At 36.3% G+C, this 24,479-nt stretch overlaps 1 long non-coding RNA gene across 1 annotated transcript; it reads left to right on the top strand.

The window, feature by feature from the left end:
• Nucleotides 1-1,234: 1,234 nt before the first annotated feature.
• LOC123652595 lies at nucleotides 1,235-23,652 on the top strand. The gene is made up of 3 exons (XR_006742024.1): nucleotides 1,235-1,349; nucleotides 20,328-20,433; nucleotides 23,527-23,652. It is a non-coding gene; the product is annotated as an uncharacterized LOC123652595 (long non-coding RNA).
• Nucleotides 23,653-24,479: the final 827 nt, after the last annotated feature.

Genomic DNA, 24,479 nt, shown 5'->3' with positions numbered 1-24,479 from the left:
GTTCACCTTTTCCAGTTGGGCTTATGAGAAATAGGCAGGGCATAGGGTCAAATGGTACATGTTTAATGTAATTTTTCTTAGGAAGAGATATAAATGGAGTAAGCAGTGACAGGCACCTCTTATAAATAGGCACCTTAATCAAAACACACCTAAACTAAAATCATCTTACTTTTCTCCACATTCTTCCTCAACACATCTACATTATACTTGACTTCTTTGCATCCCTATTTCCATGAATAAGTTCACCATTTATCTAGTTATTTAGTAAAAAAAAAGATATAAGACATGATTAACTTTTCTTCCTATCTCAACATGTCCAATCAGCTCTCGATTTTGTGACCTGCCATTCACTTGCTGGAACTTAATATATTGCCAGAAGCCCTCTGCATGAAAATTCATGCAGTAAAGGGGTGTTCCTTCAGCCCAGCCTACTCCCTTTCACAGTCCAGGAGCCTTCAGGGACAGGAAGTTACCAGGCAATCAGGGGAAGGTGATGCCCAATCACATATCTGCTGCTGCCACTGCCAGCAGTGCAAGTGTTGGCCGGCTCTAGTTACTTGAGCCTCAGAAGGCCCTGAGTGACTGGGCAGCCACCATGTGAGACTTGCCTGTGCCTTGGACCAGTCCTGGGTGGCTGTGGGGCTGACAGGACTGTGGGACTCCAGAGACAGGTGCACAGAGAGGCCAGACACGACTGGGGGGTGAGCCTGGCAGTGCCATGCACCTGCCACCCCAGCAGGTCTGAGAGGACTGGGGGCTGCCATCTTGTGGCTGTGGGCACTGTCATCTTTGAGGACAGTCAATTAGCATATTCTTTCCTTATTGGCTGTGGGTGCCACCATCTTGGTGAGGGTGCGGTGTTCAATTAGCATATTCCCTGTTTATTACATAGTATTTTATCCCAATATAAAAAAAGCACAAATTTAATATATAGGTAATACCCCTATTTTATGGATGAGGAAATAGAAGCTTGGAGCAATAAAAATAAAAGTGACCTAGATGTAAAAGACAGAATGGACATTTTTCAGGCTCTCTGATTCTGAAAATATCTCTGAGGTAAGCAATGCTTTGCCTAGTCTAGCAGATTAGTAACTAGGAGAGTCAGGGAAAACTTGCACTTGCTATAATAATTTACTCCTAATGTTAATCTTCTATAAGGGCAAGTTACTGATTAATTTCTACCTTTATCAACTGCAAGAAAATTAGCTGGGTAGTTATAAAACAATGATGATTCAATTTTATGTCTGTATTATTTCCTGCTTCCATTCCCTTTTCCAGCCAGAATTTCTACCATCCCTGGTAACTAGAATGCCCAGCTTGGTTCTATGCTGGGACATCTGCTATATAAGGTATTGAATGGACAAGTTTAAATACATCTAATCTTACTTAAACTCAGCAGTAATACCACCTAAAAATGAAATTTAGAGAAAAAGGAACATTTTATTAACCTTTTTTTTTTATATTTTAAAGAAAGTATGGGTTTAGGATTAGAGAATTGTATCTATTCATTTCTTCTATGTTTGTACTTCAATTCTTTTTTTTTTTCTTTTCTTTATCTTACTTAGCTTCTATTTAAGATTCAATTAATCATTGCAATATTTTCCTCAGTATTTAGAATGGAACGATCTTTATCCTTTACAAATATTTGTTCACGATAATTGTGTGTCCCAATCTCTGTGCATATGTTTGTGTATATGGGTGTCTGGGTTGGAAAGAGTGTAAATTGTCTAACTAATGTAGGATTCCTGATAACTTAACTTGAATAATAAGCATCTAATTGCTGAACATTTGTTCTTAAGACATTGATGGCCAAAGCTATGATTTATTTGATGCTGGTTCTTGGTCTAATTCATATAGAAACCTATGAATCATTTTGCCATGTCCCACTTCCTGATTCACTTTACAACAATATATTTACAGACACAGTTGATTTATAATACCTGTTACTTGTTTTTCTAGAAAAAAAATATATTACCTTATTTGCAACTATGTTGTACTGTGCTCTACCTTCCTTCCCTTTATCCAATTAAAAAACTTAGCCTTCCCATAGCTGCTTTAAAAAAGATGTTTGTTATGACACACAACATATTCAGCTTTTTATTTCCATTATTAAAGTTCTGGAACACCTCTCATAGTGAGAGTATACAGTTAAAGCTCATGAACTTTACCTAAGTTAAAGTACTATTCAACTCATTGAATCTTATGCTTATTTTCCTGTTTCCTAATTTTGAAGTATTTTTCCTTGTTCTATAATTTGTAAATTAAACTCATGACTATATTCATTAAGAGTTTCAAGAGACATATGGTACCTATCAGTGAATCATGCTGATCTTAAAGCATTCTATATTTTTGTCTATTGATTCTAAAAAAAACCCAAAACATTTGACTCAGACTTTTATATAAACCATAATATAATATTCTAAGCAAATTTTGTGTTGGACTAATTTCTGTAGTTAAAAAAAGCATATTTAAATTATTTGAGAAATATTTTGCTTAATTTCTTAATTAAAAACTAAGTTGTTTATGTTGATGTTGTTCTGTAATGCTGAACATAAGAAATAACAAATTATGTTTAAAAAGTAATTTTTAACTCACTCCCCAAAGTGCAGTAATTTATTGAACATTCTTGCAATAAGAGTTATGATGGCTTCTACCAGATTTATAGTGATAAAAATGATGAAAATGATTAAATTGGAATAACTTGAAAGTAAAGCTAATTGAAATTGCTGATGGAATAGATGTGAAATATGAGGAAAAGAGGAAGAAAAGGTAAACAATTTTTTACCTAAGTAATTTGAAAGAAAAATTTCATTTATAAAATTTTAAAAATTATAGAACCAGTTATTTTTTTATTGTTATTATCTATTTTTTGTCATAGATGTTCAATTGCCAATTCTATATATGTTTCTGGGGTCAAGGAAAGATAAGTAGGTGGGAGATATACACTAAAGCCACCAAAACAAAGATAATGAAGCCATATGAAAAGATCATCTATTTGAATTATCATATGATCCTACAATTCCAATTATTGATATAGAGTTGAAGAAAATGAAATGACTATCTTAAAGTGATATCTACAATCTTATAGCCATTGCAACCTTATTTACAATAGCCAAGAGATGGAAACAACTTAAGTGTCCATTGACAGAGAATGGGTAAAGAAAACATAAGAGTATATGTATATGTATAAATTATTCTGCCATTAAAACATAAAAATAAATCCTGCAGTTTGCAACAGCCTGGATGAACCGTGAGGGCATTATGCTAAGTCCATGGTCTCCAAACTGCATTTTGTGAGCCACATGAGTCTCGTTGGCTCCTTGAGTGTGGCTCTTCCACAAAATACCACAGCCTGGGCGAATCTATTTTGCAGAAGTGGCATTAGAAGAAGTTTAAGTTTAAAAAAATTTTTCTCTCAAAAGAAATTTCAATCCTTGTACTGTTGATATTTGGCTTTGTTGACTAATGAGTTTGCTGACCACTATGCTAAGTGAAATAAGTTAGAAAGTCAGTTAGAGAAAGACAAATACTAATTTCACTTTCTTGTGGAATCTAATAAACAAACAAACAAATAAAGACTAGATTGGTGGCTGCCAGGGGCAAGGAGTGGAGAGAGGGAAAGATCCTAAAGATGGTCAAAGGATTCAAACTTCCAGTTATAAAATGAGTAAGTCATGGAGATGTAACATACAGCATGGTGACTATAGTTAACAATATTGTATTACATATTTGAAGTTTCTGAGAGAATAAAACTTAAAACTTCTCACCACACACACACACACACACACACACACACACACAATTTGAACTATGTGACAAGATGGCTATTATAACTAACCTTATTCTGGCAGTCATTTTGCAATATGTACATATAAAATCATTATTTTATATACCTTAAACTTAAAAAATGTTATATGTCAGTTATATCTTAATAAAGCTGGGAAGAAAAAAATAAACTAAGGAGTGACTATAGATAGAAAAAAGGAGAGTTTGTGTGGCTGCAGGTGGGGTTTACATCTGTCCATCAACTGGAGAAAGGGAGGGTCTATCAGATTGAAGCCTTAGGTGTGCCAATGCTAGAAATTGAAGAGTTGGAAGTAACTAGTGAAGGAGATTGAGAAAGCCAGAACTGAGGGTTCAGTCCCACATTCCAAAAGCAGGAGATGATCAATGGCTATAATTCCTGCAGATAAAACAAGTAAGATATAATTGTTTGGGAATTAACTATTACATTTAATAGTGTGGAATCATTAGTGAAGCCCAATAATAAATTGGTGGATTAAACAGAGATTACAGTGGACACAAGGGAAGATAAATGGAAAGAAAGTGGAGCTTAGTATAAATACTTTTGAAAATTTTCTATAAAGGAGAACAATGAATTGTGTGGTAGCTAGAGGACACTATGATTTTATGCAAGGACTTTCTTCCCTCCCTCCCTCCCTCTCTCCCTCCCTCCCTCCCTCCCTCCCTCCCTCCCTCCCTCCCTCCCTCCCTCCCTCCTTCCCTTTCTCCCTCCATTCCTTCCTTCCTTCCTTCATTCCATTTAATGGAGGGATTAATAATGTTTGAATATTGAAGAGAAAATCCAGTGGAGGACATTTTTTCTGACATTCTTTTAATAAGTGTTTGAAGCAATGAGTTTGTAGGCAAGAGAAATGGAATCTAGACAAGGGTCAGTCTTATATAAGAACACACAGTTACAAAATGGAAGGCAGAGTGTCTGCAAGTAGATGTAGATACATTGAAAGATAGGGTAATGGGGAATGTTGGGAAGTGCTGTTTCATTTGCTTCTGTTTCTTCAGTGAAATAGGTGGTCAACTGAAAATGAGGAGAAATATGTGTTGGAGAGCTGAGGAAAAAGAGGCACAAACAAGGTGTTTATATACAACTGAATGCCCATGGAATAGGGAGAGTTATGGAATTTCTGGGTAATTTTAAGGATCTACTTTGTGTCTGTTGCCAAGAAGTGGCATAGTTGTTTTTCTCCAGGCTCATTTGGCTGGGAGTATACAGATAAGAAAATTGGATTTTACTATGATTAAGTTGTGCCAACTAAGTGTGGGAGTGAGAGTGAGAGGGAAGTAAAAAAGAGTTTCTAAATGAAGGACTACAATTGAATCTAAGATGGGAAAGCAAAGATGTAAAGGCATGAAGTAGGTGAGAGACAGAAAAATAGGTAATTATTTTAATAGAATCTCATGGCTAAATATCCTTGTAAGTTTGCAGTTAGACATCAATGATCTGAAAGATAAGAAAGAATGGATAGATAGTAGAATATAAAAAACTGAAATTATGAAGAAAATGCAATTATTGGCAATGACAAAATCTATGATATAACCCACTACAGGAATGAGCACCTGAGATATGGTACAGAAAATGATAATTGGCAATGACAAAATCTATGATATAACACACTACTACAGGAATGAGCACCTAAGATATGGTACAGAAAATGATAATTGGCAATGACAAAATCTATGATATAACTCACTACAGGAATGAGCACCTGAGATATGGTACAGAAAATGACATGACAAAAGAAGATGACAAAACAAAAACAAACAAAAAACAAAACAAAACAAAAAAACACCAAACCTGAGTTGAAAGAGTGTTGAATGGATCATTTAGGTGGATATTCCAATATTAGCTCTGACTGGACTGTGTGGATAGAATTATCAGCAACCCACAAGTAGAAATCTGCAAGGAAAAATCCAGTAATTGCTCAGAAATCTAAAGATGACAACCATAAGGAGGGGACATGGGTGATTGAAGTTTGGAGGTGGGAACTTCCATAAGGGGGATTTTAAAGAAGAGGGAGAAAGAGTAGCCCGAGAGAGACAATACAGATTTACAAGAAGCTTTCCCCTTATCTCCCTTCAGAGGTTTTGGTTTCAGCAAGAAAATAAACTTTTAGAATAGTTTGAGATTTGAGGTAAGGAGATTTTGCTAGTGATTAGCCCTGATTTCTGGAGGGAAATGTTCAAGAAATACCACAGGGAGAAGAAGGGAGGTGTGGTAAGAGGAGGGAACACTCAGAGCTCTGAGTGGATGAGTCTGAACTGTGTGTAGCATGGGGAGTCCTGGATTTCTCCTGGTGATTGCATAAATGGGGTGAAGAACCAACTGTGTTAATCAGAAAAGGGTGGGTGAGTAGTGAAGGGAATCAGACTTAATGTCTAGAAGGAACATAAAGGAAGTTTAAATTCACATGTTATAGTCTCAACCTTTAAAACCTCGAAATGTGACTATCTTTGGAGATAGGGTCTTCAAAGAGGAAATTAAGTTAAATGAAGTTTTTAGGAAAAACCATAATCCAATATGACTGGTGATCTTATAAAAAGAAAAGATTAGGGCAGATAGGTACAAAGGGAAGACTTTATGAAGACAGACAAAACACAACCATTTACAAGCCAAGGAGAGAAGCTGCAGAAGAAACCAAATCTGTCAATACTTTTATTTCACACCTGTTAGACCTTCATAACTGTGAGGAAGTAAGTTTCTGCTGTGTAAGACACCCAGTCTGCTATACTTTGTGCAGCCCCAAAACAAATATATCTCCATTTCTCATTTATTTATTTTTTCTTGTAGTTGCTTTTATTCAGATATTGAAACTCCAGAATTCAGTTCTTCAAGTTATCTTGTCTTTATCTCCTATTCTCTACTTTATCTTTTTTTAACTATATCTATATTTATGAGATTTATGTGCCTTTGTATTCTAATATTTCTATTAAAAATTTTACTTATGCTACCATATATTTATTTCTCAAGATTTTTTTTCTTGTTTTCTGTTCATGTTGTCCTGTTCTTGTTTTACTGATGTTAGTTATTTTTTTTTTATAGAAATGAATATATTGATTATAGATTGGAAAAGCTTTTTCCTTCTCCATGCCTTTTCTCTCCCTTTTGATTTTCTTCTTTTGGGTATTAGTCTGTTTTTCTTTTTGAAATATGTCCTCAATTTTCAAATTTCCTTTCTTTCTGTTTATTTTAATAGTAATATGCTGTAAAACAAACAATCTGTTTGTCAAGTAATGGGCTTCACTGTTCAGTATGATTAGGCAGTGGTTAAGTCATTTAGGGGAAATGAATAAATATTAACTTTTGGCATTCTCATTTCATAATACAATAAAATTTGAACAATTGCACTATATGAAGAAATAACAGAGAACATTTGTTTTGGAGTTTGCAAATCTAGGATTGAATCTTAAACGTATTGAAATAGGTTTTCCTATCATAACCATTTTAAGATTATTCATCCATAAAATAGGGTTTCTGGGAGAGTCAAATCATATAGTGTGTGACATTGGAAATGCTTTTAGACTTTTACTACTATAACATTATTCTTATTACTGTAATTTAGCAGTATCTTGTCAAATAATGCTTTGGTTAATGTGGAAAACTGAGCATGTAAAAGATTTCTTAAAATTACAAATACAATTTATTGTGGAAAATATCAGAACACAGGGCTGGTATTTACTAGAAAAAGAACATAAGAGACCTTTTAGGGAGTGATAGTAATATTCTGTATCTTGATAGAAATAGGACTTTGGTTGCCCCAGTCTACAGATTTATCAGAACTCAGTGGGTAATATGTTTGAGACGTATGCATTTCATTGTATATAAATTTTACGTCAAAGGAAGCAAAAATAAAGATAACTACTATTCTCTATTTAGTGAAATGCATGCTAAAATGTTTAGGGCTGTCATGTAATAAAGCTTGATATTTTGAAATGCATCAAAAAGTCAGTTGGGTTGCCGAAACCGGTTTGGCTCAGTGGTAGAGAGTCGGTCTGCGGACTCAAAGGTCCTGGGTTCGATTCTGGTCAGGGGCATGTACATTGGTTGCGGGCACATCCCCCAGTAGGGGGTGTGCAAGAGGCAGCTGGTTGATGTTTCTCTTTCATCGACGTTTCTAGCTCTCTATCCCTCTCTCCTCCTCTCTGTAAAAAATCAATAAAGTATATTTTTTTTAAAAAAGTCAGTTGGGTTAATGAATCAATAGAGAAAGAGTAGATAAATAGAGAGCTAATGAAGCAGGTATTTGAGATGTTTATTGTCAAATCTAGGTGGTGTATATATGAATATTCACTGTAAAATTCTTTGAATATTTCTGTATGTTTAATTTTTTTTCATATTTAATGTTGGAAAAGAAAGGACAAAAAATGAAAACAAAAACATACCTTTTCCAGGAGGTATGTATCCCTTAAGACAGTGTTTGCCAAAGTGTGGTACGCATACCCCCAGGGGTATGGGAAGAGTTTGGTGGGGGTACGCGTTGCACCGGAGTTTGGTGAGGAATATGCACTGCACCATGCTTAGCTGCCCCTAATTCTACACTCTCATGAGTACGAGGGGTACTCAACGTTACGAAAATTTTAGAGGGGGTACACATATGTCAAAAGTTTGGGAAACACTGCCTTAAGAGATGAATCGTTGAGCTAAATGTCTGCATTTTTAAAACAGACAAAGCTTACCTACTTCCATTAAGCCTTCCTCTAAAGAGCATAATAGTGTTGTCAGGGGAAGCAGGCTCTTCCATGGGATCATGAGAAAAGCATTTCAAGGATCCACACACAAGAGAATATGATGTGTCATGGTTTATTTGCACAGCGATATCAAAAGAGTTCTCCTCCTGGCTTCCCAATGCCCCATGTCTCTCCATCCCACCATGGAAAAAGTCCAATCGTGTTTTCACCTGGGCCAAAGCCAGGGCTAGTGCCCAGAGTGTCTCCTTCATAGTCCTTTGGAGGCTGTGTGGTGTTCCGTGGGCTTCAGGTGGCCACTAGACCCCCACTGTCATGGGTTCCCAGTGGCAGCAGGGAGAAAACACGAAGGGACTGGGCAAATATGAGTCATGAGCATGAGAGAGCTTCTTTATTCACCTGGAATTATGTATTCTCAGGCTTGACAGGAACCCAAAGCTTTTCAAAATAACCAATCAGCCTCCTCAACTTTACTTCTGGGTTTCTGATGGGGTCTACCCACTAGCCAGGTTAGACTGATAGGTGTCTAGGGTCCAGGGCCTCCCTCTGAGCCATTTTGACTTCATTAAGCATGTGCCTCTCTCCCCCTGCTTCCTTTAAGGTGCAGGAGGGAGAGCGGTGGGGGTGCTAAGCCTCTTGGAGGGACAATGCTGCAACTCCTTGGGGTGTGAGGATATGGCTTCCTGATGAAGCAAACAGATCTCCACTTAGCTAAATATGCTCAACCGTGTCTCCAGCTTTGCTTCCTTTCTCCTCAATAATTAGCTAACGGCAATAATAATAGGAACTCAAAAAAAGGAAATATTGAAAGAGCAGTAGTATACAAAATGGGAAGCAAATGAAATCAATTTATCTGAATTGGACAAAGAATCAGTCTAATTAATGAAAGACAAGAGAGTACATGTCATTATATAGAATAAGAACTAGAGAAAGGTTATATATTAGACAGTTGAAATATATATTTATAAATAATCCATGTTTTTACTTTCAACTGGAAGTCAAAACCAACCAAAAAAATACAGAATAAAAAAATACAGAATAACTAAAGTGGAGAAAAGCATTGTGGTGGAAACAATAAAAGAGGAATTAAAGGGAAATAATTTTAAAAAGAAACTGCATGGCATTTTTCAAAATTTTCTACTGATGAATAATTTTTATGTTTCAAATATTTTTCCCAGATATAAAAAAAAGCATGGTTTATTGCCTGGCTTCTTTTACCAAGAATAAATGTGGTTTTTCTCCCCGTCTTGATCAGAGCAAAACAGAAAGGAAAATATCAGCATACATGTATTATGAAGATAGAGCCATAGAGCTGAAATAAAACTTTAGGAAGTAGTTAGAACATGCTGTAAATGAAGTGTTAAAAATATCTTAAAAAACAGAATTCAGTCTATAGCATGCTAAAGCTTTTACTTGGAAAATGACATAGGAAAAAATGTAAGTCAACATGTTATTTTAAAAAAATGGTAGGTAAAATTAGGCTCTACCTCTGACTATGTAAAGAAGGCTTTGAATAATATTTCTGTCTACCTCAACAAAATATACGCTTTGGAAAAAAACGACAGGAAAACCTACTCACCCTTCAGAGACCTGGCTCACCCCACCCTGCTGAGCAAGGACGCTCTTATTATGAAAGCTGTCTCTGGGAAGCCGCTCCTGGTTTGACCTATGGTTTCAATAGCCTGCTTTGGAAAAGTAAACTCAGCCCTGGGATTTCTCTTTGAAAAATGCGGGTCACTGAGAAAATGAGGCAGCATCAAGAGAAGAAGCCAAAGCATATAATGAGGTTTTCTATGATATGAAGGGTGTTGCTGTGTCATTTATTCAAGATTTATTTATTTTTATTATTTATTTATTTATTTATTTTTACAGAGAGAAAGGAAGAGGGATAGAGAGCTAGAAACATCAATGACGAGAGAAACATCGACCAGCTGCCTCCTGCACAACCCTCAGTGGGGATGTGCCCGCAAACAATGTACATGCCTTTGACCGGAATTGAACCTGGGACCTTTCAAACCGGTTTTGGCTCAATATTTCAATCAGAGCCCAGAACAAGCAAAGGAACCCTCTTTTGAGAGAAAGAAGTGGGCTCTCAGAGGCCTTGCCTTTGGTTTTCCATGAGCTCTTATTGCTCTATGCTAGGGGTGTCGAACTCAATCAGAGAAGGGGCCAAAATCTAAAATCCAGCCTAAATCGTGGGCCGAATGGTTTACTGAACAGTCATGAACTGTCATTGTGATGGAAACGCAGCGGAGTGCAGTGATGACAGCGCGGTGCGGGCCACATTGCAAGGCCTGGCTGGACGGATTTGGCCCGCGGGCCTTGTGTTTGACACATGTGCTCTATGCAATTCCTGCCCTTGGCTTTCAATGAGCCATTCTTGGTATTTTAATAATCCCACTCCCACATTCCTCTTCTCTAGCTGCTTTATCATTTAGTAGGCTGTAATCCACTTCTTTTACTTGAAACCAAAATGTCCCCAACTAAACAGGATGAACGAAAACATAAATAATCATTATGTTCTTGAAGTACCCAACATATAAGGGCAGAATGAATATTTGCTGAATGAATAAATTATAAACTAAAACATGTGTGCTTCCTTAAAATTCCAATGTGAAAATAATTTACCACTTTGGCATGTTTTTAAAACAATAAAAATATGGAGAATGATTGACTTTGATTCATATCTTACTCAGTAATAAGTTATAGCTAGTGAAACAATAAACATTTTAAGATTTTGTTAGTTCTGTTATAATGAAACAATTCTATAAACTTTAGTTTCTACATCTGAATGTAACTTGCTATGATATGACATATATGTGGTGGTTAATGTATAAAAAATCAATGTATAAAAAATAAATTTTGGTGAAGTAATTTCTCTGAGGGTTAATATAAACCCTATTAAATGAAATAAAGAGAAAAGTATATATGTTTTTTCATTCTTTTTAGGGGAGGGAACTATTTTTGTGTACAGAACACTGACATGTATGTAACAATCCTACTCACTAGATTTTAAAGTACAAAGTTAACCTCCTAAATATCATATTTTCAAAACCCATTTTATTTGAGTTTGAATATGTTGTTATGCAAGAAATAATTATTTCCAAAAACCATTGTATTATTTCTGAAGACTGTAAGAGAAACTTGTTTAAATATATTCACTTTCTATTTATTCATTCCCTAAACTGACTCAGGAAGTATTTATTTAGTTTTTAAGTACAAAACACTGTGATAAGCAGCAGAGGCGAATAAAGAAATGAAAAAAAAAAAAAAATGGTGAGCTACTACTACTAAAAAAAAAAAGGGAACAAAATTGTCTTAAAAATAAGTAAAGTTCTTATCAAAGAAATAAAGGAAGAGGATATACTTTTGAGTTAAATTTGGAAAATAAAATGAATTATGTTCAGCCAAGTGGTGTTAATTGACGAAAGCCCCAATGGGATTTAAGCACAATTTATTGTGTCATTTTTATAATTTGTTTCCAGAAAAGGAATTGCAGTTTGTTCAGTGGCAGACTTAGGAGGAAAACAAAAATAGATTTTAGACGTTTGGTGATTGAAAACACTGAGGAGAAAACAAAATAAACAGTTCTGATGTTAGATTGGTATTGAAGGTAAGTAAACTTGGAAATAGCAAATGTCAAACTTCACATTTTTGCCAAATCCTTTCAGTATATACCCCTCAGTTGTTCTGACTCTTCATTTTTAAATATATATTTTATTGATTTTTTTACAGAGAGGAAAGGAGAGGGATAGAGAGTTAGAAACATCGATGAGAGAGAATCACCTATCAGCTGCCTCTTGCACAGCCCCTACTGGGGATGTGCCCACAACCAAGGAACATGCCCTTGACCAGAATCAAACCTGGGACCTTTCAGTCCGCAGGCCGATGCTCTATCCACTGAGCCAAATAGGTTTCGGCTGTTCTGACTCTTACATGATAGCTAGTGGACATCGATAGCCACTGGACCAGGAGAAGAACACATCGGGAGAGGTAGGACCAGTCTTTGCAGCCTCTGTATTAAGTATTGAACAGACCCACCCTCCCACCCCCCATATCTTGGAGAGGCCTGATAGGGGCTGAGTCATCTCAGAGCTTGATCTGAAATTCATAGTTTTCTGTGTAAAGTGCCTGAAATGGTATGTGTCAAAACCATCAAGATGTCTAATTTTGATGATTTCAAGTTCTTAAAATTCTTTAACACTCATTTGTGTGCTTTGTAAAAGAGGATATGAGGCATCAGGCTCAAGGCATCGACAGGCAAGAATATTTGGGTAGTACTTAGTGGCATTATGTGTTCATTGCACTTATGGCTGATGATGGTGGGTTCCTATTTATGATATATATGAATTTTTATTTTTAAAAATAAATGTATTAGCCCAGCTAATGTGACTCAGTGGTTAAACATTGACCTATGAACCAGGAGGTCACAGTTCAATTCTAGTCAGGGCACATACCTGGATTGCAGGCTCCATCCCCAGTGGGGGGCTTGCAGGAGGCAGCTAATCAATGATTCTCTCTCATCATTGATGTTTCTCCCTCTCTCTCCCTCTCCCTTCCTCTCTAAAATCAATAAAAATATGTTTTTTAAAAGGATAAATGCACTTAATTTTAAAATAGTTAATTACTAAAGAAATAAAATAGTTAATTACTAAAGAAATAAAATAGTTAATTACTAAAGAAATAAAATTAGTAGAGGCGGTGCACACATATGGCAAAATCATGAAGCCTTTATACAAAGTAGTGACGTGTTCAGACATGGGCCTGGGCTGAGGGAGAATATGCAAGCGTATGATGTAGATGTAGCACTCTCTATATATCTTCCACTCAGTGCATGAGAAAACCGTAAGTCACGGTTAGACCCCTGTGTTCATGACATATGGCTTCAGGCAGACAAAGCCAGCTGTCGCTTTTAACCCCATGGACCAAGACAGCTGTGAGGGAGATGTTTGCTTTCCCTTTTATTTGTGTTAACGTCATAGTAAAATATGGACTGTTTTGCTGTTTATCTCTGAACTCTAGGTCAGTTGTATTTTTCCTACAAAGTTGTTTAAGCTGTTTATTTTCCCATTATTGGAAATTGAGGAAGGGGCAGATCCACTCAGATGTGCAGTTTTTGTTTTTATCTGGATTTTGTCTTATTTTGTCTGAGTTGGATCCGGAATGAATATGTAGAGGGCCATAAAGAATCTTATTTAGTATTTAAAAATACTCTTTATAAAGGAATATTACTGCTTTTTAAAATTAAATCCCCACTTTCATTATTAGTTAGAAGTCCCTCCCCTCTATATATGTGATGTACATAAATAAAACATAGTACATGTTAATAAGGAATAAATGAACTATAGGATATATGTTTTAAAATAAAATGCTTATTCAGTTATGGAGTTTTACTTAGTTATAATTGTTTAATGAGACATTTTAACCATTATATATCTTGGAAACAAACTCATGATTGTGTTATCAGGCCAAATTAAATAGAACTCAGAAAAAGATCAGATCAGGAAAGCAACATCAACATAGCAATTAAATAGTTTGGTAATTAGTTATATTGATTTAAAAATAATAAATACTGTATTTAACAATTTTTGAATACTGCTTTTCTTAGTAATCCTAGCAGATTTGTAGATCAATTAACTATTTGTTATTTGTGGATCTGTTCACTATTTGTGTATCCACTATTTGTTAATGTTAATCTACTATTTTCATTAGTAGATTATCTTAGTTACAAACACACGTTGGAAGCCCAATGGCAAGCAGTCTTTATTTTTACCTCTTACTTCCTTGTTGGGAGTTATTCCAGTTGATTAGTCCAAATATGATGAATCATTTTCTCCTTTGGATTCTATTCATTCTAAACCTATTCAACCAGCAATCATTTGTTTTTCATAGTTTGCTCTTATTTATTGTTCAGTTCATTTGCTTATATAACCTCATTTTTGCATAAGCTCGATAATTTTGAAGGCTTACTGGAATGCCTTGGTGTGCTTGAGGAGTGTATTTCCTCGAATCTCTTAACATTCTTAACATAACTGAAGTTGCAGATATCTTTTTTTTTTTTTTTTTTTTTTTTTTTTTTTTTTTTTGGCTTATGTGTTCCTGAGTTCATGACATCCCTTTCCCCTCTCCTACCAAGGAGAGAGCTCCCTATCACCATTATTATGCAGAAATTTCAGCCAGCACTTCCGGATGTTGTCGGTTTTATTTTGCAATCATTATTGCAGCTTTGCTTTAGACATCACATAACTTACAGTCTTCTAAATTGGTTTGCTTCTTTTGAAATGCTTATAGGAACTGAGAACCCAAAAATAACAGAAAAAAAAATTGTCCTTTTTTTTTGTGATGCTCTGCCCTCTGCTGGCAGCTTCATCTAAGGCAAGTGAATATCTTATTTTAAAATACATATTAAGCCCTAGCCGGTTTGGCTCATAGGATAGAGCTTCAACCTGTGGACTGTAGGGTCCTGGGATCAATTCTGGTCAGGGGCATGTAACTTGGTTGTGGGCACATCCCCAGTAAGGACTGTGCAGGAGGTAGCTGGTCTATGTTTCTAACTATCCCTTTCCTTTCCTATCTGTAAAAAAAATCAATAAAATATATATTTAAAAAATACATATTAAATGCTGAGAAGAATGTAAGAAATGTTTCTCAAATTTAAACACTTGAGGATTATTGAGGATATTTTAAAGACTACAAAGATTCTTGGACTTGTTATTAAAAAAATCATTTTTACAAATTTAAAGCCTCTTCTTTAGGTTTTGGCTTCATGGCCATGTCCCAGTTATAAAATAGTTATAATCTGCATGTATGGGCAGATTATCACAATTTTAAAAACAAAATACTTTTTTTTTTCTGGAGGACTGGTGAACACTTAGAAATAGATCTGAAAATCTTAATTTGAAAAATACTGACCAACCTCTGTACTCATTTTACAAGCGAGAAAGCCAAATCTCAAAAGCTGCAGAGGCCTTGTCCAGAGTGCCTAAGTGTTATAGGCAGAAACCTTGGTAAAAATTGTGTGTGTGTGTATATGTGTGCATGTGTGTGAGTATGGTGCATATAACTTAGTTTGTGCCCACCTGGTTTTCCCTGGTCTTTAATCTTGAAACATTCTGTACATTACTAAAAGATAATGGTCAGATAGAAACCTGAGATACTACTTGGGAAGATGGCCTTGCAATTAAAATGTTTGTGTTTATTCTTTCATTTATTCATTTCATTTACCAATCCACTCACCCATTCAACATGAAAAGCAAAAAACCAACTGCACCACTAAGGAGGAAAACAAAGACATATTCTCTAATTCATGTGAAAAATATGTGCAATGTAAAAGACAAAACAAACAATATCTATAATAATAAAAGGGTAATATGCTAATTAGACCAGACATCTTCCAGACATCATTCTGGACAAACTTCGTGATGAAGCCAGCTTGAGTCCCAGGTGCCAGAGGGAAGTTGGTGCCAGCAGCCATTGGAAGGAAGGCCTGCTCTTGCATGAATTTTTGTGCATTGAGCCTCTAGTCCTACATAATCAAAGCATAGAATGTAAATTATCTCCTTGACCAACCGGGAGTTGCCTGGAAGTTTGACCAGGGAGCAGGGCTGGCCTGGGGAAGGGAGGGAGGTCCTGGCCAGTGGCAGCAACAGGCACCTGGGAGAAGGGATGGAGTACTGGGTCGGCATCCAGCTGCCACTAGGGACCCTACCAGTGCACGAACTTCATGCACTGGGCCTCTAGTAAGTAATAAAAACTAAATGGAATCTAAGATTGACTAATCATGTAATAGTTTAGAGATATACCTGTTAAAAAACTCAAAATTTAAGATCTTATAATACAACATAAGTATCAACCTATTAGTTATTAAATTATCCAATGAGATAGTTATCATTGGACACTTTTACAACCTACAAACATTGGCATTTGAGGGTTAAGCAAACCAAGTAATGACACCAGCATCAGTAATGTGGGTCTACATCTGGCTTGCCATATCTCCATCAGAGCAATTTCTAAGGACAAGTGACAGTACTAGTTCATATGCCTCTTTCTCTTTTAGGTAATTCTAAACCAATTTATGTAGTAAGGAAGTCAAGAAGATATGCTTTCAAAATATATTTATGGAACATTGAATGAATACAGATATACTCTCAGCCAAATTGTTTCATATTGTGTTTTTTGACAAGCTTTTTTACAGATCCAATTTCTATGAAGCTCATAAAAATATTGAAATTCTTAACATATGCATAGTTATATAGTATTAGTATTCTTAAAAAATCATAGGAATTAAGTGAAATATTTTCCTTCAAAGTGTTGAAAGATGTTGTTCTTTAGGTATTTATTACCAGTTTCAAATATTTTTGTATTTTCAAATAAGCAGGCTGAGACATTTTTCTGAAATACTTTAAGAGAGGTAGTAAAACTTGACTATTGGATATATAATAAAACTATTATGTAGCTTTGCCATTTTAGCCTATGTCGGGCAACAGCTTTCTAGAGACCAAAAAAGGTCAGATTGAGAACAAATGAAAGAAAACAAATACTCAATCTGTAGCCTCTTTTATTCTGGTGAAAGTAACATTAAAAATTAATGAATTTTATTTATTTCCTTTTTACCAAATTTTATCTTGTTTTCTCCTGACTGTGAAAACCATTTCAGTTTCTTTGCATAATATTAGAAAATTGACTGAGCACTAAACATCTAAACTCATCATGTTATCTCTTATTTTCTCTAAAAGATAGAATAACTATGTTGAAGTCATATATTATTCTGCAGGCATAAATTTTTCATAGTTTCTACTTCATTGTTTTGCACTAATTAATTTTCTTTATAATTGTTTATTTTCAAATTAACATGGAAATGATATTAATCATAATACCTTATTTGTTTTCATACTAATTATATAGATCAGTATTTTCACAACAAATAGTTTGGGTGCTCTTGTATTTATCTTATTGTGGCCTCATAGTTTGATTGAAACTTTAAAAAATCTATATAATTACTTGAAAATTATTTGATTATTTGGGAGAACTTTTTCTAGCAAGAGTTTTTTGTTTTTTTTCAGTGAGTTATATTTGTGTGTGCTCACTTATCTAGAAATAATAACTATTGGGTAATAATTGTGGGACTAAACTATTAAAAACCATTACTGGCAAAAGAAGGAAAATATCACATTTACATTAATCTTTAATAAAGAGAAACATCATTGTTGTCAAGAGACAAAATTCTTAATAATCCTTAAAGAAATATTAAAAAAAAATTCACTGAAGACAAGTCAACCTTTTGATAGACTATAAAGAAATCAAATGTAGTCAATATGTTAATCTACCGTATTTTTCGGACCATAAGACGCTCCGGACCATAAGATGCACCAGTTTTTAGAGAAGGGAAATGAAGAAAAAAAGATTCTGAAACAAATAGTGTCCTAAAATATTTTATGTGCATTAAAACCCAACATCACAGTCATAACACATGTAATCAACCCTGTAAAGTAAACAGCAGCATTTAGAGCCGGGCAAGCACACAGAGACCACACAGAGCTGGGCAAGTAAAAAAACTTTTTTTTAAAAGTATATATGTAGGCTATATTTGGACCATAAGACGCAGGGACTTTTCCCCCCCACTTCTGGGGGGGAAAAAGTGCGTCTTATGGTCCGAAAAATACGATATATAACTTCTAATCTCAACTAGACTTAAAAGTGAATGTTTTCTAACTGCCTTTGTACTTAAATATATTCAAGTGAGGCATTTTACTTAAATTGTTATAGGTAAAGTATGAAGTTTCCAAGTCACTTACCCATCTCTAATTCCAAAATATTGATTGAGCTCTAGCCCAGATATAATGACTCCTATATGCCAAATAATCACAATTTAATCTCACTGCAATTCTTTTGTTTGAGATTACACACACACACACACACACACAGAGTGGCCAGATTATTATGATCTCTGAACACATAATAAGCTGGCCATTCAGTGTATATCCTATATATATATATATAAAAAAAATGCAAATTGTTCCCTTGACCAGGAGTTCGACCAGCAGGCAGCCAGGCCAAAAGCCCATGTCCCCTTCATCTGGCCTGGTTGGCTGGACCCCACCCATGCACAAGTTCATGCACTGGGCCTCATATATATATATATATATATATATATATATATATATATATATATGCATTCAGAGATCATAATAATCTGGCCTCTCAGTGTATATAAAGTTGGTATTTCATTCATAGAACAAAGGTTAAAAAGTTATAAAATACAGTTAAATCTCTAAATAGACACTGTGCATCTTAACCTTAGGAAAAGAAGAATGAAAGAGCAGATAGTTACTGATATTAAAACTGTTCATCTGAAAGGCCAACGCATATGTCATCTTGTTAAACTGACCCCACTCCTCATAAATTCAAGAGAAGGGTCTGAAAAGGAAGAAACACATTCTCTAACCTTCAAGTCTCTTAAGAGCATAGAATTTTAAAGCCTAAGACAAAAGCTGACAAATAATGATTGTTGAATAGGTTTAGCCACTTTGTCCAAAGAAGGGAGTTTAATTACAAGGCAGCATAATTTTGGAGACTCTGCCAGGATTGGGAAAACATAACTTCATATTTTAGAAGCTTAGTTGAAAAGAACATTAGGTTTCATTTTGGATGACACGATCTCACAGTGGTGATCCTGGTTCATGCAGAATTAGTTGGAACACGTCTCTCCAGGTCTTGGAAGAAGGAGAGACTGCAGAGTTTTGCTGGGAGGGACCTGTTATCGACATAACAGTGGGGTGGGGTTCACTAGAGTGAGTCACCTCCTGAGGACTCACAGAAGGTCAAGGCCTTTGGAGAACCTGAGGCCTCAGCTTGGAAGAGAAGAGTGACATCATGTTGTCAAGAGACAAGGAGTGTATGCTTGGCAGATAGAGCTGGCTCTTTAGGGCTTTACTTGGGGGAGGGATCTCTCATGATGCACTGGCCAAGAGATTCAGCAGATGTTGCCTGAGGGAAAATGGTGCTGGAGTAAAAGCTATTCTTCATATGCAGATACCTCATCATCAGAAATTTAAATGCACAAACAAAAATCCCCCCGGTTTTCAACAAACTGACAAATGAAAGAGAAGCCCACCTTTGGCCTCCTCTCAGAATTCTACTTTTATAAGGGACTTGAGTTGTTGTTGTTAATCCTCACTGGAGAAATATTTTTCCATTGGTTTTTAAAAAGAGTAGAAGTGACAGTGAAAGACAGAGAGAAATATCCATGTGAAAGAAGCACATCGATTGGTTGCCTCCTGCATGAGCCCTGACCATGGCCTGGGCCAGGGAGGAGCCTGCAACCAAGTTATGTGCCCTTGACTGGAATGGATCCTGGGACCCTTTGGTCTGCCAGCCAACACTCTATCCATGAAACCAAACTGAGTTGGGCACGGACTTGAGTTTTAAGGGATCTTGGGCTTTCCAAAAAGGGTTATATTTTTATTTAATAATGAGGCCCTAGCCTAGAGTCTAATGAAAAGGAAGAACTGAGAATTTTAGAAATACCATTAGAAATAATTTCAGCCCTAATCAAAAGAAAAAAGTGTCCAGGGAGGACATTCCTATCTAGACTAATGCCTACCAAGATTAGACTCCACTTTTAACAACATAGATTAAAAAAAAAAAAAAAAAAACTTTTGAAAAGCCATGCCAAAATATGGGAAAAAAATGAAGTCTAGGAGGCAGTTATAAATTGTGTGGTAAAATAAACAATATTGGGTGATTTCCTGGCATTTGGTGGCAAAGAGCTGCAGTGATTAAACTAAAATGTTTTAAGTCCAGCAGCTACCACTTTGTGGCTTTCTTACCACTACTTCCCTTAGGTTGCCACACAGCTTCTCCTCAAGTCCAAGTTGAAATGATCAGAGCACAGAGGAAATCCAAACCCTTTCTCCTGGCTCCTGGGCCTCATATCTGCTCCAGAGTCTGGTGAGTTTCAAAATACCTGAGCACCTTCTTCATACATTGGGTATTTGTGCAGCTCACTCTCCTGTGTCTTGCCAACATGTACACTTTGAGGTGGTTATTCTGTAGTGTTAAATGTTGTGTACACTATTGAGGTACATCAGAAATATGTTCCGGTAAAGGTGTTGATGGGTTATATGGTGAACAATTAAACAGAATGAACTGTTAATGATTCACATGATACACTAATATACTATAGCACATGTGTCAAACACAAGGCCCGCGGGCCAAATCCGTCCCGCTAGGCCTTGCAATGTGGCCCGTACCGCGCTGTCATCACTGCACTCTGCTGCGTTTCCATAACAATGACAGTTTATGACTGTTCAGTAAACCATTCGGCCCGCCATTTAGGCTGGATTTTAGATTTTGGCCCCTTCTCTGATTGAGTTCGACATCCATATACTATAGCAATGGAACTGTGGCACCTGGAGCAGACCCAGGCACTTTGAACCTTGGCCTAGGTTGCCTAGGTAATGAGCTGTTCTGTACTTTCTCTCTTCTTCCCACCATTGTAAGGCAGGGAAGAGTAGCTTCCAGTATCATGAAGTAATTGATAGTACAAACTTTGAAGCTGGACTGTTCAGGGTTTAATTGCCAGCTTTGCCACTTTCTAGCCATGTGATCTTGGGAATATATATAATCTTACACACACGTGTGTGCGCACACACACACACACACACACACACACACACATATATATAAATATATATATATATATATATATATATATACATATATACATATACATATACTCATTTAGTTCTTTTTTCTTTATTTTTAATTTCCACTTTCACTTCCCTCCATCCTTCGCCCCTTTTCCCCGGCAATCACCATATTGTTGTGACCTCCTAGTTCATAGGTCTGACGCATTTTAAGTGCCCTCTAGGTGATACTAATTATCAGTGGGAAATTGAATCTTTTAACTAGTGTTGGAGTGTTGTCTGTGAACAAGGAATATTCGTCACTATCCAAGAGAACATTTTTTAAGTCTTCTTCACAGTAAAATCTCACGAAGAGAGACAGGTTAACTCAATTTTTTTTTCTAACAATATAGATTAAATTTTATCTTCTCTTTCTAAAATGTTAGAGTGCATAAGTGCACTAATGAAGTAGTATATGGCACCTTAAATCTCCTGCATAAAGATTTACTGTTTAGAAATCTCCCTGCTTGCTCTTTTGAAATAGATGAGAGAACTAACTGGCACAGGTTTCCCTTGAATGGAGACCACAGTATCAGACTATACTACCGTACCAGGGTTCCATTTCTTTCTTTTTTTAAATATATTTTTATTGATTTCAGAGAGGAAGGGAGAAGGAGAGAGAGAGAAACATCAATGATGAGAGTCACTGACCAGCTGCCTACTGCACACCCCTTACTGGAGATTGAGTTGGCAACCTGGGCATGTGCCCTTGACCTCTTGGTGCATTGGACAACAATCAACCAACTGATCCATACCTGCCAAGGTACCCAGGGTTCCATTTTCAACAGTATCCCAACCTTTGATCGGTTTGGCTCAGTGGATAGAGCGTAGGTCTGCGGACTGAGGGGTCCCAGGTTCGATTCCGGTTAAGGGCATGTACATTAGTTGCGGGCACATCCCCAGTTGGGGGTGTGCAGGAGGCAGCTGGTCAATGATTCTCTCTCATCAATGTTTCTAACTCTCTATTCCTCTGCTTTCCTCTCTGTAAAAAAAAAAAATCAATAGAATATGTATTACTAAAAAAAAAGAAAAAAAAAGAAAGAAATGCCAATGTGTGCAAATAATACAAATCAATGAGTGAATAAAGGGGACAAGGTAATCTCAGAGAGAATTAAATGCTATGGAGCAATCAAACATATGGGATGAAGTCTGACCTTATTTGAAGGAAAGAACAGATCGGGCATAATGGTAGGTATAGGACAAGTTAGATATAATTTTAAATAGAATGCTGATGAAAAGCTTTCATGAGAAAGTGATGTTCGAGGAAAAGGAGAGGGTTGTTAAAGATACAGGAACAGCAAAATCCCTGAGATTGGAACTTGAGAAACATTAAGTAGTGCAGAGTAGTTGGAGTATAGAAAGTAAGCATAATATGAACTGAAAGTAGAGATAAATAGTAGCCTAGACAGTGTGTGAGACATAACAGGCCAGCACAATAAGAACTAGCTCACAGCCATTGTAAGATTTAGTTTATAGGCTGCCTGAGATGAGAGGCCTTTGGAGGATTCTGAGCAAAGGAGTCACTTGTTCTGTCTTCCATTTAAAAAAAAGATAATCTTGCCCTAACCGGTTTGGCTCAGTGGATAGAGTGTTGGCCCGTGGACTGAAGGGTTCCAGGCTTGATGCCTGTCAAGGGCAGGTACCTTGATTGTGGGCATATCCCCAGTGGGGAGTGTGCAGGAGGCAGCTGATCGATGTTTCTCTCTCATCGATGTTTCTAATTCTCTACCACTCTCCCTTCCTCCCTTTAAAAAATCAATAAAATAAAAAAGATAATCTTGCCCTGGCTGGTGGAGCTCAGTTGTTAGACCACCAGCCTTTGCACCGAAGGAGGACTCAAGGGTTTGATTCCTGGTCAAGGGCACCTACCTGGGTTGGTTGCAGATTCAATCCCTGGCCCCAGTTTGGGAGCCTGTGGGAGGTGACCGGTCAATGTATCTCTTTTAACTCTCCCTCTCTCTCTCTGATCCCCTCCCTCTTTTCCACTCTCTCTGAAGAAGCAATGGAAAAAAGTATCCTCAGATGAGGCTTAACAACAACAACTAAAAAAAGACCATCTTGTTTGGTGTATTAAACATAGTATCTAAGGGGGAAAAATAAAGTCAGGGAGAACAATTAGGATGTCATGTGAAAAATAATAGTATATCATAAAAGGTATTAACAGTGGGGGGTGTTAAGAAATGATAAGCCTTGGCTAGTGAGGCTTAGTTGGTTGGAGTATCTTCTTCTACAGTGGTTTAATTCTGGGCTGGGGCACATACCTAGATTTCAGGTTGCATGGCTGGCCCTAGTCTAGGTGTGTAGGGGGCAGCTGATTGATGTTTCCCTTTCTCTTCCCCCTCTCTTTAAAAATCAGTGAACATGTCTTCTGGTGAAGATTGGAAAAAGGAAAGAAATGGCTGAATTCTCCAAATACTTTAAAGATACAACCAAAATGATCTGATAATACATTGATACATAACAGAAATAAAGTGACTAACTTTGACTTTGATGTTCTTTTGACCCAAGCCAGCAAGAGGAATTTTGGAGTTTCCATTTACTAAAATGATATGACCTATATGATTAATGATTATTTCATGTAAAAAAAAAATCAGAAATTTAAATTTCAGATGTCTTTATGCATCCAAATGTAGTCAAGTAGGCAGTTATCTGAACTTGAGGAAATCCAGGCCAGAGATGTGAGATAAGGTTTTCAGAATTCGGGCCATGTAAATCCCAATACTAGAGACCATTGCCAGAGAAGTAAATGCAAGCAGAGATGTCCAAGTACTGAGACTGAAAGCACACTAAGCAGAGTTCAGAGGTAGATGCAGCCACTAAGATTTAGAACAAGTTGCCCAAGAGGTAGGTATCTATAATTATTTGATGACCTAGTGCCAAGTGAAGAAAGGATTTGAAGGAAGAAAAGGTGACTAGTTGAATTTAACAATGTAGAGATGATTATTAAGCTCAATAAGACAACAATGGTGATTTATGAATGATTCGAGTAAATATAAAAGAGAATGGAGTGAGAGAAAATAGGGACGGCAAGTACTGAACATTAACTATTAACTAGGGAGTAAGCTGACAGGAAAATGATGTCAAGAAAGTTTTATTGCATTACGTTTGCTATTTGTTTTTTTTGTTTTTTTTTTTAATGCTTGAGAAAGAAATATATTTGTATGTTAATGGGAATGTCCCAATAGAGATGGAGAAATTGATGATGCAGAATTGAAAGGAGAGAACAACTGGAGTAAAGCTCAAATCCATAGGACAAAGGGACCAAGAGCACAGAGGGAAACAACACTTACAAGGGTGTGAATCCTTAGT

This window comes from Pipistrellus kuhlii, unplaced genomic scaffold (assembly GCF_014108245.1).
Source record: "Pipistrellus kuhlii isolate mPipKuh1 unplaced genomic scaffold, mPipKuh1.p scaffold_m20_p_2, whole genome shotgun sequence".
Lineage (NCBI taxonomy): Eukaryota > Metazoa > Chordata > Mammalia > Chiroptera > Vespertilionidae > Pipistrellus > Pipistrellus kuhlii.
This window is presented reverse-complemented; position numbering and strand designations above follow the sequence as displayed.